This window comes from Ambystoma mexicanum, chromosome 4p, assembly GCF_040938575.1.
Source record: "Ambystoma mexicanum isolate Mex_15411 chromosome 4p, UKY_AmexF1_1, whole genome shotgun sequence".
Classification (NCBI taxonomy): domain Eukaryota; kingdom Metazoa; phylum Chordata; class Amphibia; order Caudata; family Ambystomatidae; genus Ambystoma; species Ambystoma mexicanum.
Window position 1 is genome coordinate 251722450 of NC_090927.1, and position 13233 is coordinate 251735682.

Sequence of the window (13233 nt, forward strand, 5' to 3'; positions counted from 1 at the left end):
GAATAAGAAAGAGGCTGTTGCAGTAGTCAAGCCTAGAGAGAACCTGAGCTCTTGAGACATTGTGTTTCTGGGGGAAGGTGAGGAAAGGAAGAATGCCTCTGAGTAGGTGGAGCTGGAAGTGAGATTTCTTGACAAGGTCAGCGGTATAAGGTAAGAAGGAGAGATGAGTCAAAGATGACACACATGTTCTTTGCCTCACAAGAGGGTGACGGGAGGGGTCCCAAAGAGGGCAGCCAGAGAGTAGGGGGGAAGGAGGTGACAGGAGTCCAAATGATAAGGATCTGATTCTTACTGGCATTAAGGCAAAAATCGTTAGAATCACACTGTGCCCGAATAGCAGTCAAACAGTCAGGAATGAGAGAGGAAGGAGAGGAGCAATAGTAGGGAAGCCTAAATTTAAAGAAGAGATGAGTGGCATTAGCATAGGATTGAAAATTACGAGAGAAGGTGGAGATTAGGTAAATGTTGAAGAGCCACGGCAAGAGGATAGAACCATGAGGGACGCTGAAAGTGGAGAGTGAGAAAGAGGAGAGGAACGGGCCCAGTTGAATTTGAGAGGGCATATCCGAGAGAAAGGAGGTCAACCAATCCAGTGCCCAGTCAGTGTTGCTTATGGTGGAATTATTGATGGTGTCAAAAGCAGAGGATAGATTCAGGAGGATGAGAACAGAGGTAGAGTTCGAATCAAGGTTTGAGAGCAGGTTATCACAGGTATTCAGGAGAGCAGTTTCCATGCATCTGGCTGCTCTGAAGCCAGACTGGTGGTCATGACGACAGCCAACAGATTCAGTGGCATGGATAATTTGGGATGTGACCAGATTCTCCAAGAGTTTGCCCAAGATAGGAGTAGTGGAGATAGGGAGGTAGTTAACCAGGAATGAAGGGCCCACATATGGCATTTTCAGGAGGGGGTTCAAAAGAAAGTGTTTGAGGTGTGATGGAGAGGTGCCAGTGGCAAAAGAATGGTTACAGAACTCAGGCAAGGAGGGAGAAAAAGAGGCAATGTTGTTCTTGATAGCTCTAGAGAAGCAGAGGAGCACAAGACTTTCATAGAGCAGACTGTCTTGGTAACCTCATCCGGCGCTGTGGGTTTGAAAGAGGATAGAAAGGAGGAAGGAGAGAGCGGTGCCAAGAAAGGCCTGGGTACAGCAGGGTGGTGGGGGGATAGAAGAGAGAGAGGACAGGATGTACTGCATTTTGGTAGTGAAGTGGGTGGCCAAGGTCTTGCAGAGGGCCTGGGAATGGAGAGCAGAAGTAGAGAGAGAAGTAGGATTGGCAAGTTTCTTGCAGATTTTGAAAAGATCAGCCGTGTTGTTTGTTGCCACAGAGATGCGGGCTTGAATGTGCGACCGTTTCTTGAAGCGAATAGCAAGTCTGTATTGCCATTCCAGCCAGTGGCAAGCCAGTTTGTCAGAGGATGTGCTAAAAGCCAACCATTTTCATTCAGCAACTATGCACTTGCGTTTAAGTGAGGCTAGGTCAGAATCATACCAGCTATTGCACTTAGAGGCAGGCTTCATGCAAATTCTCATGGCCGGGGCAAGGATATAAAGAGTGATGGAGATCGAAACTTGAAGATCAGCAAGGTAAGAGTCGGTGTGGGAGTCGATAGCAAGAGTAGGGCGAGGAATGAAGGAGGTGGCAAACGCAGCTACTGACACTCGCTTCATCAGATGAATGACAGAGAAGGAGACTGGCAGTGATGGCAGAGGTTTAGCCAGGGAGCCAGGGAGCTCAAGATGTGAGGAGAGGAGAGCATGGTCCGACCATCAGACAGGGGTAGTGAGTGGGTTAGAGAGGGAGATATCAGCAGTTATGAGCGCATCAAGGGTGTGCCTGGATGAGTGAGTTCGACCAGAGGGAAGAATGGAGAGGGAAAGAGAGTTGCAGAGGTTGTGGAAGAGTAGAGGGGCTGCATCAGAAGAGTCGAGATGAACATTGAAGTCTACAAGGAAATTAAGCTTAGAAGTTGAGGTCAGAAGAGAAGAGGTGAGGTCGGACCACTCTGAGAGGTATATGGACGTCGACCCGGGGTCCTATACATTTTAATGAGAGTGAGCGAGAGGGAAGAGGAGACGCAGAGCTTACGGACAGGACACTCAAAGGAGGAGAAGGATTGTGTGGGTATGACAGACGATGGGACCAATTCAGGGAGACAAGAGCCACTCTGCCTCCAGACTGATAAGGCTCAGGATTGAGAGTGTCAAAAGCAGTGCCAGAGCTGGCATTAAACCACATCTCAGTCAGAGCGAGGATGTCAAGATCTTCAAGGAGGTGACAGATGTCAGAGCAGTGTTTGACAGAAGAGCGAGATTTGAGTGTAGTGAGGTGAAGCAGATTGCCACCTTTAAAGTTTTTCTGAGGTGGAGTACAGGGAAAGGGTACATCCATTGGTGGGGGCAAAGAGCTCCGGGGTGTAGCAGAAAGTGGAGTGGCAGGAGGAGGGAGGAAGCTGATGAGGGAGGGAAGACACCTGTCAAGAAGGCTGAGATCCCTTGGCCATGATAGTGCCATTCTTATATACATTAGTGATGCATGTGGATGATGAGAAGTGTGCCAAAAGAACTTCCCATCTGGTACCACCATTAATGGGTGAAGTGGAGAAAGGGGAGAGGATAGAGACCCTATGGGGAGTCCATAGGTCGGGAGAGGGGACAGCAAAGAGGATGTCAGTTATAGTCTGTCTAGAGGAAGTGTTGAAGTAGGTTTCAGCAATGGGTAATCCTGGATTGGAGACCAGCAGGGCTTTTTTAAAATGTTTCCTTCCAGACAATTCGAGAGAGGGGAACAAAAGGTGATAGAATAGCAATTAGAGAAGATAGGAGGGATGGAGAGCACCATAGTTGAAGGAGGGAGGGCAGGATAGCAGTAAGGGGTATTGCACAGTACACGCCAAACTCACCAGGCGGCTTAGCAGCAATCAGGAGGGATGAGTCAATGTAGCAAATGAAAACAGTAAAGTTCAGTAAACAGAAAAAGAAAACAGAAAAAACACAGTGCAAGGGGCAAAAGTCCTAGGTTACGACAGGCCAAGGGAGACACAACATTTAACAGGTATGGAAGCACAGCTAGTGAGAGGAACCAAGAATGATATGGTAAAGGAAGTTAGAGAAATGCCATAGCAGTGTATAAGTAGTACTTGGATATGAATGTGAGTTTTAAACAAACATAGGAATCAAAGATGCCGAAATCCGAGTTTCAACAATACTGGTGAAGGCCTAAGTTTAAACATAGAGGTAGGAATCAGAATGACCAATTCAGCCTGAGTAAAAGACTTTCAAACTAAGGTAGACATTCTAACAACAGGGTTTAAACCCACATAACATTTGGCACAGGCAGAGGATTCTGAGCAGCAGGATTGGATATTGAGGAATAAAGACAACATATGACTGTTACGTAAAGCTTGCAGTATTAGGGCAACATCTAGATTTGTTTTTCAAATATACAGATATCTGAAGATGCTGCAATTCAGCAAGGAAGCAGATTTGAGAAACACTTAGTTTGGAGGATCACGCATACATGAAGAGTGCAGCAATACAGCAGAGGCATCCAAATTTAGAATCAGCTGGAATTGAGTTTAACACATACATGAGAAAAAGGGCGGTTCTGCACAGTCATCCACATTAAATACACCTAGATTTGAAATTGACACAAACATGGAGAATACAAGCTTTTAAGCTGAAAACATTGATTTTTCAAATGCACCCAGATGTGGGATTCCTAGGGTCGGTAGAGATGCAAAGTTCAAGAAAGGCAACAAAGAATATGATTTCATCATGCATGGAAAATCCCAGTATATTGGATAGGGAAGCATAGATTAGGGCACCCACTGCTATTCGGAGAATACATGGAGAATGTCAGCATTCGGCAAAAGGGGCAGGATGCAGCAGGCCAGGTCAGTCAATAAATGAAGAATTCACCAGTAAGTACGATGCGCAGGAGGAGAGAGACAGTTTCCTGCTACAAGATGCAGGACAAGTTAAAACGCACACGTGGAGTAGCACTATACTGCATCAGCAGGGTAGAGGGGAGCGCAAGCTCGGACGATGAACTCAACCGTATGTCCATATAGCAGGAAGGGAGCGCAATGCAAGGGCTCAGAGGAGGGAAAATGCTGAGCAAAGGGGACGGGAGGGGAGTGTGTTAGCAAGCCCCTAACGTTTCATGTATGCAGGTGCTGGTGGCAGGGTCTAAGAGACTATGGAAGTGCAGGCAAAGTCCACAAAATCATTGCACCTCTTAAACCATCTAACTGTAAGGGCGATAGCTGCCCAGCCCAGATTATAAAAGATGCCGCCAGAGACCTTGCCCCATTCATCACTAAACTTGTAAACTCCTCCTTCTCTAACAACGCTGTCCCTAGTAACCTCAAACAGTCTTGGGTTCTACCACTATTAAAAAAACAGACCCTTGACCCGGCTATACCCACTAACTACAGACCAATTACGACAGTCCCCTTTCTACTGAAAATCTTGGACGGTTAGCCTACTTGCGAATACAAGACTATCTTGAAGCTCACAATCTGGCTTCAGACCCCAGCATGGAACTTAAACCGCACTTGTCGACCTCAAAAGCCAGATCGATGAATTAAAAGACAAAGGAAAGATGGCCATCCTACTTCTACTCGACCTCTCTGCAGCCTTTGATCTGGTGGATCACTCCATACTTTGTAACCACCTATCCTCAGCGGCCCATTTCTCCAGTTCCGCAGTTGCCTGGATCCAATATTTCCTTGCTAACAGAACTATGCGCGTGTTCTCACCCTCGGCAGCTGCTGACCCCATCACTATCACCTGCGGAGTCCCTCAAGGATCCTGCGTCTCGCCCACTTTGTACAGCATTATTACAAAGCCACTTTTCGACAAACTGGACCGTCTGGGTGTCACCTGCACAAATTATGCAGATGACACCCAGATACTCCTACCCCTTTCAGGAACCCATGATATAGAGGTTGCGCGGATTAAAGAAGTCTACATCATCATTCAGGTATGGATGGCCACACATGGCTTCTGCCTGAATGATGATAAGACAGAATTACTCCTAGTCGGATCATCTAATAACCTTCTCAAACTAAGTCCTCACTACACAAATATCCTCATTGATGGAAACAGTATACCCATTGCCAAACATGTAAAAACCTTAGGTTTCTACCTCGATGCCCAGTCTAAACTAATTAAGCAGATTAACATGACCTCGTCGGCCACAGCCTACACAGGCAAGTTGATCAGAGCCTGTAGACCTTTACTATCCCCCACCAGTTGCCTTACTCTGGCGATAGTGCTCATACAATCTAAATTGGATTATTGCAACAGCCTTTATCTAGGAGCAAACAAAACCATCTTAAATAAACTCTAGATCATGCAAAATAAAGCGCTCAGAGGAGCGTTGAACATTCCCAAAAGAGAGCACATATCAGAAACCAGAAAGCACTACAGGTGGCTCTCTATACATGACAAAATTGACCTAAAAACTATCTGCCTTACTCATAAAGCGCTTAACCACCAAGCCCCCCCCATCTCACAGATAAAATTTCATGGAAGGTTCCCATAGGAATCACTAAATCATCCAACATACCATGTCTGGCGTTGCCCAGATACAATCTAAAAAGAGCCGGAGGCTCCAGCTTCCCGGTACTAGCCGCCTAGCTCTGGGACACCCTCCCTCACAATATTCAGACTATACAAACCTTCAACAAATTCAGAAGCCATGTTATCACATGGATACTCAACAAAACATAAAATGACAGCTCCTGATACCACCGACCGTTAGGAGGTCTGTATAACTAGTATGTGCTATCCATCCTGTACTACTGCTATGTCCTATGTATAATATGTATAATGTTTAATATGTATATATGTACCATTGTAATTTTCCTGAATGCACAAACTGTATTCTTATATATAACTGTATATGCTATGTCTTGTAACCATTACTATCCTCTAGCGCCCAATTACCTCCGGGTCAGGTGCACAATATAAATAAAATAAACAAACAAACAAACAAAGTGAACACAGATGTGGGCTTGAAGATGCCTGGATTGGACAAATTGTTTAATTAATGATCAAAACATATGTGAATATGCTTGTTTATTTTTTACGGTTCCCCAGTGTCAGGTTCCACAGCCACGAGGTGTGGTAGTGGCATGAACCAACCACCCCCACCTACGGCACCTGGGGCCTATAAGTCGGTGCTTGTGCAGGGCTGCGGTACCCTAGCAGGGAAGGAGGGTTAGGGAACGTTGGTTGGATAGGTAGGAGTAAACAGGGAAACTGGAAAGAGTGTTAGGGAGAGGTTATGAGGAGGAAGGGGGTAGCAAGGTAAGGCATACAATATTCCACTATCACCTATCACACACAGACTCACCCCAGTAGTAACACATCAATATACAACTCCCACACCCCCTATTCAGGTCAGGATAACCACTGCAGAACAATATAATATGCATAATAACACAGTACTGCACTTAGCTTAGGATCATAGTCCCTCAGAGTGTACCTTGTTGACTCTGTGGTGAGCTTGTGCCGTCCGGTATTTTTGCAGTAGCAGTTCAGTTGCTGCAAAAAAGCATTGCGATTAGTAACACATCAAGGAATGCAGCACATAGTTCTGGCCGTGCATTTCTATGTCATTCTCTGGTTGCACATGACCAACATGCGCTACACTTGCTCACTCTTCCTCTTCACAACCCCCAACTACCACCACATCACTCCTCCTTGTCACAGCACCCAACTAACACTGACTCAATCTTCCCCATCACAGTATCCCAATACCATCAATTCACTCTTCCTTGTCACAGTACCACAATACCACCAACTCACTCTTACTCAGCACAGTACCCCACTACCATCACCTCACTCTTCCTAGTCACAGGCCCCCTCTACTACCTCCTCACTATTCCTATCACAGTACCCCACTACCATCAACTCACTCTTCCTCTTCACAGCCCTCCAATACGTCACTCCTATTATCACAATCTCCCACCATCACCTCACAATTCCTCGTCACAGTCCCCCACTACCAGTAACTCACTCTTCCTCATCATAGTACTCCACTACCACAATCTCACTCTTCACAGTACCTATTTTCCACCATATCACTCTTCCACTTCACAGCCCTCCACTACCACCACATAATTCTTCCTCATCACAGTCTACACTACAACCAAATCACTTTTCCTTGTCACTTTTTCCAACTACCCCACCTCCCTCGTCACAGTCCCCAGCTACACAATTTCACTCTTCCTCATCACAGCACGCCATTACTAATCCCTTATTTTCTATGGGACAGACAAAAAATTGCATACTTCATAAACCCGATGTTGTGTAGCTCAAGAACAGAGATATTGATAACAAATGATATGACATCTGTTACGTTATCAGAAAAAAACACAGAATTACATATGGTGGGAGGTATAGCCATAGGCATAGCTAGGATTGTGTAACAAGTGGGGCATGGCGCTAATATAGCAGGGCTCACCCAAAGGGGAGCCCACAGAGGGAAGGAGTATGACTCTGCCTCTGGCAAATGCCCAACCCAATCAAGTGGGGTTAATGTGTGTTCTCACCCCGAGAAACCTTTTAAAAGTAAGGGTTAGAACGGTATATTTTACAATACAATTTCTGTAATGAATTAGGTAAAAAGCTACACAGTTTAGAATCAGTTCTGTAGGGTAAGACATGAAAAGCCCATTACATACCAAGTCATCTGCAATGCACAGGAACATTCCTCCAATTTATGTTCATAATGCCTTTGCCCGGTATATGACAGTACTCATATGACAGTTCCTCATAACTTTGTGGTCTTGGAACAGAGGTGGAGAATGTAAATACGGTCTCTGTGCTTAAGTGATTTGGCTGTCACAGCATCTGTCAAATGGGCACCAGTCCCACTAAAAAGTAGGCACTGCGGATTAGGGTAATGATCCAGCAGGGCAAAAGGGCACACAATGCTTTTGCCATGGACATTAATAAAGGGAGATCACGCTTTCTGAGATGGAATTACCCGCATCAATTGTATTAATGAATACAAAGTAATAAAAGAAGACAGGGCTTCTACTCCCTTGCCAGATGACAATCCTTCATAGCGCTGCCTGCTGAAACACCATCCCGGCGACAATCTGGACAGTCCAATGATCATTTCAGGAAAGAATGTACTAACATATCCTTCAATCAATACCTATATGCCACATATGCACCTTGCGTTCCCGGATCACATACCTCCCAACCCCATGACCAGACCATCCTGTGTCACATATTGTAATCCCCTCCATACCTCATACATTGCCCTCAATAACATGATATGATATGATATGGTATTTGTAACGCGCCTATACACAAGTGTTTCAAGGCGCGACGAGGCAGGGAGGGGGAACAAAGGGAAGACAGACAACGATCCTACTAGGCCAGGTGTCATTCAGATCGCGCAAGTGCATGGGTAGAGGGGAAGGGAAAAGTGCAAGGGGAAAGGGAGCGGGGAAAGTGCAGTACAGGGGTAGTAGAATAACAAGATAAATAATAAGGGCCAGCTGGTGGCAAGTGCAAGGTAAGTGCAGACAAGTGCTGGGAAGGGGGGCTGTAGGGATACAGAGACAGTCCCGCAGTACAGGGGTTGCCAGGTAGGCAGTGCAAGGGGAGAGTGGCTGGGCCAAGGACCGAGATCGGTGAGAGTGGCCCAGTTGCAGATTCAGTGCAATTTCAGTCAGGAATTTACCAGTGGAGAGGGGGAGAGAAAGCAGAAGCAAAGAGGAAGGTTTTGAGGTGCTTCCAGAACCAGAGATTGTTCTCCTCAAGTTTGAGGGAGGCAGGAAGGCTTTTCCAGAGGGAGGCCGTGCACTGCGCTCTGATGCTTCCAAGCTAGGTTTGCACTAATCCCCTCCATACCTCACACATTGCTCTCAATGACATGTACTGCACTCTGATGCACCCTAGCTAAGTTTGCACTAATCCCCTCCATACCTCATACATTGTCCTCAATGACATGCACAGCACTCTGAGGCTTTCTAGCTAGGTTTGCACTAATCTCCTCCATACCTCATACATCATGCTGAATAACATGGACAGCACTCTGAGGCTTCCTAGCTAGGTTTGCACTAATCCCCTCCATACCTCATACACCCCGCTCAATAATATGCACAGCACTCTGAGGCTTATTAGCCAGGTTTGCACTAATCCCCTCCATACCTAATACATTGCCCTCAATGGCATGCACTGCACTCTGATGTGCCATAGCTAGGTTTGCACTAATCCCCTCCATACCTCATACATTTCCTTCAAGGACATGTACTGTACTCTGATGCACCCTAGCTAAGTTTACACTAATCCCCTTCATACCTCATACATAATGCTCAATAACATGCACATCACTCTGAGGCTTCCTAGCTATGTTTGCACTCATCCCCTCCATACCTCAGACATTGCCCTCAATAACATGCACAGCACTCTGATGCTTCCAAGCTAGGTTTGCACTAAATAAAACTTCAAATAATTCTTTGACATACCTTCATGTTGTGCAACACATAAAAACAAGCGATTACATACCACTTCGAGTGACCATGGTCACAGTGGTCCTGGTATCATCCTGGCACGCAGTGCTGAGTACTTCAGCACTGAAAATATATTATGTTTTTTGACAGTCAGCCAAACATTCAGTTCTGTTGAGAAATCGTCACGATACAAGTTCCTATGAAGCGAAATGTCTTATTGCTTGATATCGTTAGAAGCTGATAAACATTTCTCCACATTCGTAAAATGAATTTGTTTTAATACAGTTTGTGTTTTTGAATGTATGTTTTAATACAGTGCATTCATTTTAATATATTCGAAAATATGAATACAAATACTTGGTTTGCACTAAATTTGACTGGTTAGAGAAAAATGTTGCTTTGCCTTTAGCGCCCTCGTGTGGTAAATGAGAGTGTAAGAATAGGCAGCCTAAAAAAGGCTAAAATAATGGCAGTTATTTGGATCGCACTTGATTTTTTTTACAAATGTTGTATTCTGATATATATCTCCAATATTCTTCTTTTTTGCTTTCAATTCTCCGTTTATACAGTTGCTTACTTTGGCACTGAGACTCTTTGCATTCTCAGTAATGTACCCCTGGAGATGCCTTATGACAAACAAACCTCTAATGTAAAGGGACCCCTGACATTAATATTTCTCATCTTGGGAATGCTCAAATATAGACAAGCACAGGCAGACACATATTGGGAAAATTAACTTTTTTAGCTCATGGATAATAAATATATTGACATGCTTAGTGGTCACTCATTATATTACACATATGCACATATTCGGGGCAACGGTTTGACTCCCAATCCTGCACTTAGAAACCACTTGTTGGTATTAAATGCATTATAAAAGAACAATTATAATTCATAATAACACTCCAGTTTAAAGTGTTTTGCAATGATCAAACCTTTTCTTTTGAAGTATTCACGTTTCCAATGACAGGGGTGGAATGTAGGAGGTCACATTGATAATGTCAGGATTAGAAGTATACATCTGCTGGTAACGACCCCCCAAGGGCCGCCAAGACCCGCTAAGGGCCTCCAGAAAATGCGAACAGCCCGGTGGTGATACTCTCAGTCTAAAGTTGTACCCATGCTCGTCTTCATTTTTTTTAAAACACTCCCTTTCCTTGTTTTCAACATTTATTTTAAACACCCCTTATTCCTGAAATCCAGGAGTTCATAAAACAATTACAACACACTGATGATTGAAATTGTCTAACCTGCATAAGTTAATCAAACATCTCTGTGTATTGCCCTACTTGCCTTCACTCACAGAACTATTTTGCACAAGCAACTGCCGAATAACATGTGCAAGTGAGTATGCATTATTATCTCTCTGTTTTCATGTCAACTTGCACAAAAAAAAACAACCCTTTGTCAGGATTGTACTTAAAAAAGCCGCCTGTTTCTCGTTTTACGGAACCAGGATGCGTCCCACTTAACAATGTAAGTGCCACCACTGGGGCTACCTGGAGCACGCTGATGAGTGTATTTAGTTTTGGCGATTAGGTGGAATGTAATGCTACAGATAAGCAGAAAGTATTGCATTGAAGTACAGCTATGAGGAAGTTGACATGTGAGGGGGATTCACAGCTTGTGGGTGGTGTTTAGTTATTTACTCATACATTCACTGCTCTATGAGCACTCACACCCACTACCTGCTCTTCCCTGCACATACCAAATCACCCAGGATGCCTTTGAGGAGCTAGCTCTATTAATCAGACAAGTCAAACTTGGGCCTGCCAGTTTTGTTAGTAGTCTGCAGAGAGGTAATGTTTCAAATGAAGATGTATGCGCTACTAGTGTAACAAAAACAACGTAACCAATTGTGCCTTCACCCACTTTGTTTATACAATTCCTTGCACATGAATCCTGTTAAAAACAAGCATCAACAAAGCAAACAGTTTGGGTCTGTGTTTATATATATTGTATTTTTCTATTCAGGCACTATTATGGAAATGCCTATGTAATTACACCATGTACATCTGTCTCCATCTTATTGTTAATGTTAAAGGACATTTATACGGCGCACTATCACCACCGGAGTGATCCCCTGGCGCTGTGGCAGATCTGGAAAGTAAGAGGGTAGGATAGCTTAGTAGGGCATAGCAGGACAAAGGTAGAGCGAGAGGTGTGATGTCCTGTTGACAGCTTCAGTTCGGTTAACACCGTTCGCTGAGCATGGGTGCAGTTTACGTATCAGTAGACTCCCATGTGCTGTTGTGCGGGACTATGTGTGTTTTTTGTTGTTGTTACAGTGTACTAAAGTGCTTGTGGTTTGCTGTGCAAGGATGTAGTTGTGTTTGTTTAGCTTTTTAGAGGTGTATGCATAGAGTTGAGGTTTTAGTGGTTGGGTTAGTGGGCTTACCATGTTGCTTCTGACATCTGTGTTAGGTGTCTCGGCCCATGCTGTCTGCTGGAGTGTTACGTGGTGGGTCAATCGCCAGGTTCTCTGTGTAACAGTCACCTGTCTCTGCAACTGTCTAGTGATCTGTGGCCGGGAAGGTGGTGAAGGCCTCTCCCACCCCTGGTTGCGGGATCCTCTCCCTCCGAATTCCAGGCACTCCCTGTTCTATTGGGTGCTAGTTATTGGTTAAAGCTCCCTCGTCTTCAGCTGGGGTGCTAATCCCTTAGGCGTTGCTTAATATAGGGGCTTGGCTTGGGAGTTCCTCCCTGAATACTTCCTTCCATGTGCGCTTGTTGTGGCACGTTCTATTTCCATTGGTGTCTTTGTTTTTCTATTTGTTTTCATCTGGTTCTGAGGTGAAGAGCCAGGTTTTAAGTAGTTTTCAGAATTTTAGGTGATCCTTCGTATTGCATATTTCTTTTGGTAGGGTATTCCAGGTTTTTGTTGCCAGGTGAGAGAATGAGGATCCACCAAGTTTATTTCTTGGGTATGGTTTGGTTCCAGGTGGATGTTGTTGCTTGATTTGAGTGCCCTTATTGGTAGATAAATGGTTATTGTTTTTTTTGTATGAATTCTTCTCTTTGGCCATGGTTTGCTAAGTGTGTTATGCACATTGTTTTGTACATGATTTGTTGTTTGATTGGCAGCCAGTGCAACATTTTTAGCACTGTGGGACCTTGTCCCTTCATGATAGTTTGAGAAGTCAGGCTGCTGCATTTTAGATATGTTGCAGTTTCTTCAGCAAGTGTTCCGGGATTCCGAGGTGAAGAATGTTTACTTATAATTAGGTAATACCATCATAGCAGTGCCTGGAAAATGCCTATCCTATGCCTACACAAAAGCTACATCTATTGGTTTTGCCAATGCTTGTTCTATGTTGCTTTTAGCTTAGTTGACAGCAGCAGCAAGGAATGTGGAGGATGCAGGTAAGTGCAGAGTTTGATTTTTAGTTAGCTATAAGCACCCATCAGCAAGCGCCATAACATTGGACACTGGCACTGTTACCACCCGATGAAGCTCCCAGAATGGGTTTTTATTGCTAATAGCACCCCGAGGCTAACAGCAATGTATTTGTGGCTCAAGGTGTATTTGTGGTTCAAGGACAAATCTGTCCTCATCTAACATGGCTGCAATGGAAATGGAGTGCTGGGCTCCGTGCGGAGACCCTCTTCCATTTCCATAGCAGCCATGGTTGGGCAGCACGGTAGAGCACATTGCTGTTGTGCTGGTTCTGCGGTTGGGGGCTGTTGGGTGAGGTGCTGGTTGCTGGGAGAGCAGGCAAGAGGCAGGGAGTAGGAGGGAAGTTGGGCTGGGG

The 13233-nt window shown here is 44.8% G+C and overlaps 1 protein-coding gene across 1 annotated transcript in view; it reads left to right on the plus strand.

Moving 5' to 3' along the window:
* Nucleotides 1–13233, plus strand: part of RHAG (Rh associated glycoprotein) — a 196304-nt gene that overhangs the window by 25766 nt on the left and 157305 nt on the right. The window lies entirely within an intron of this gene.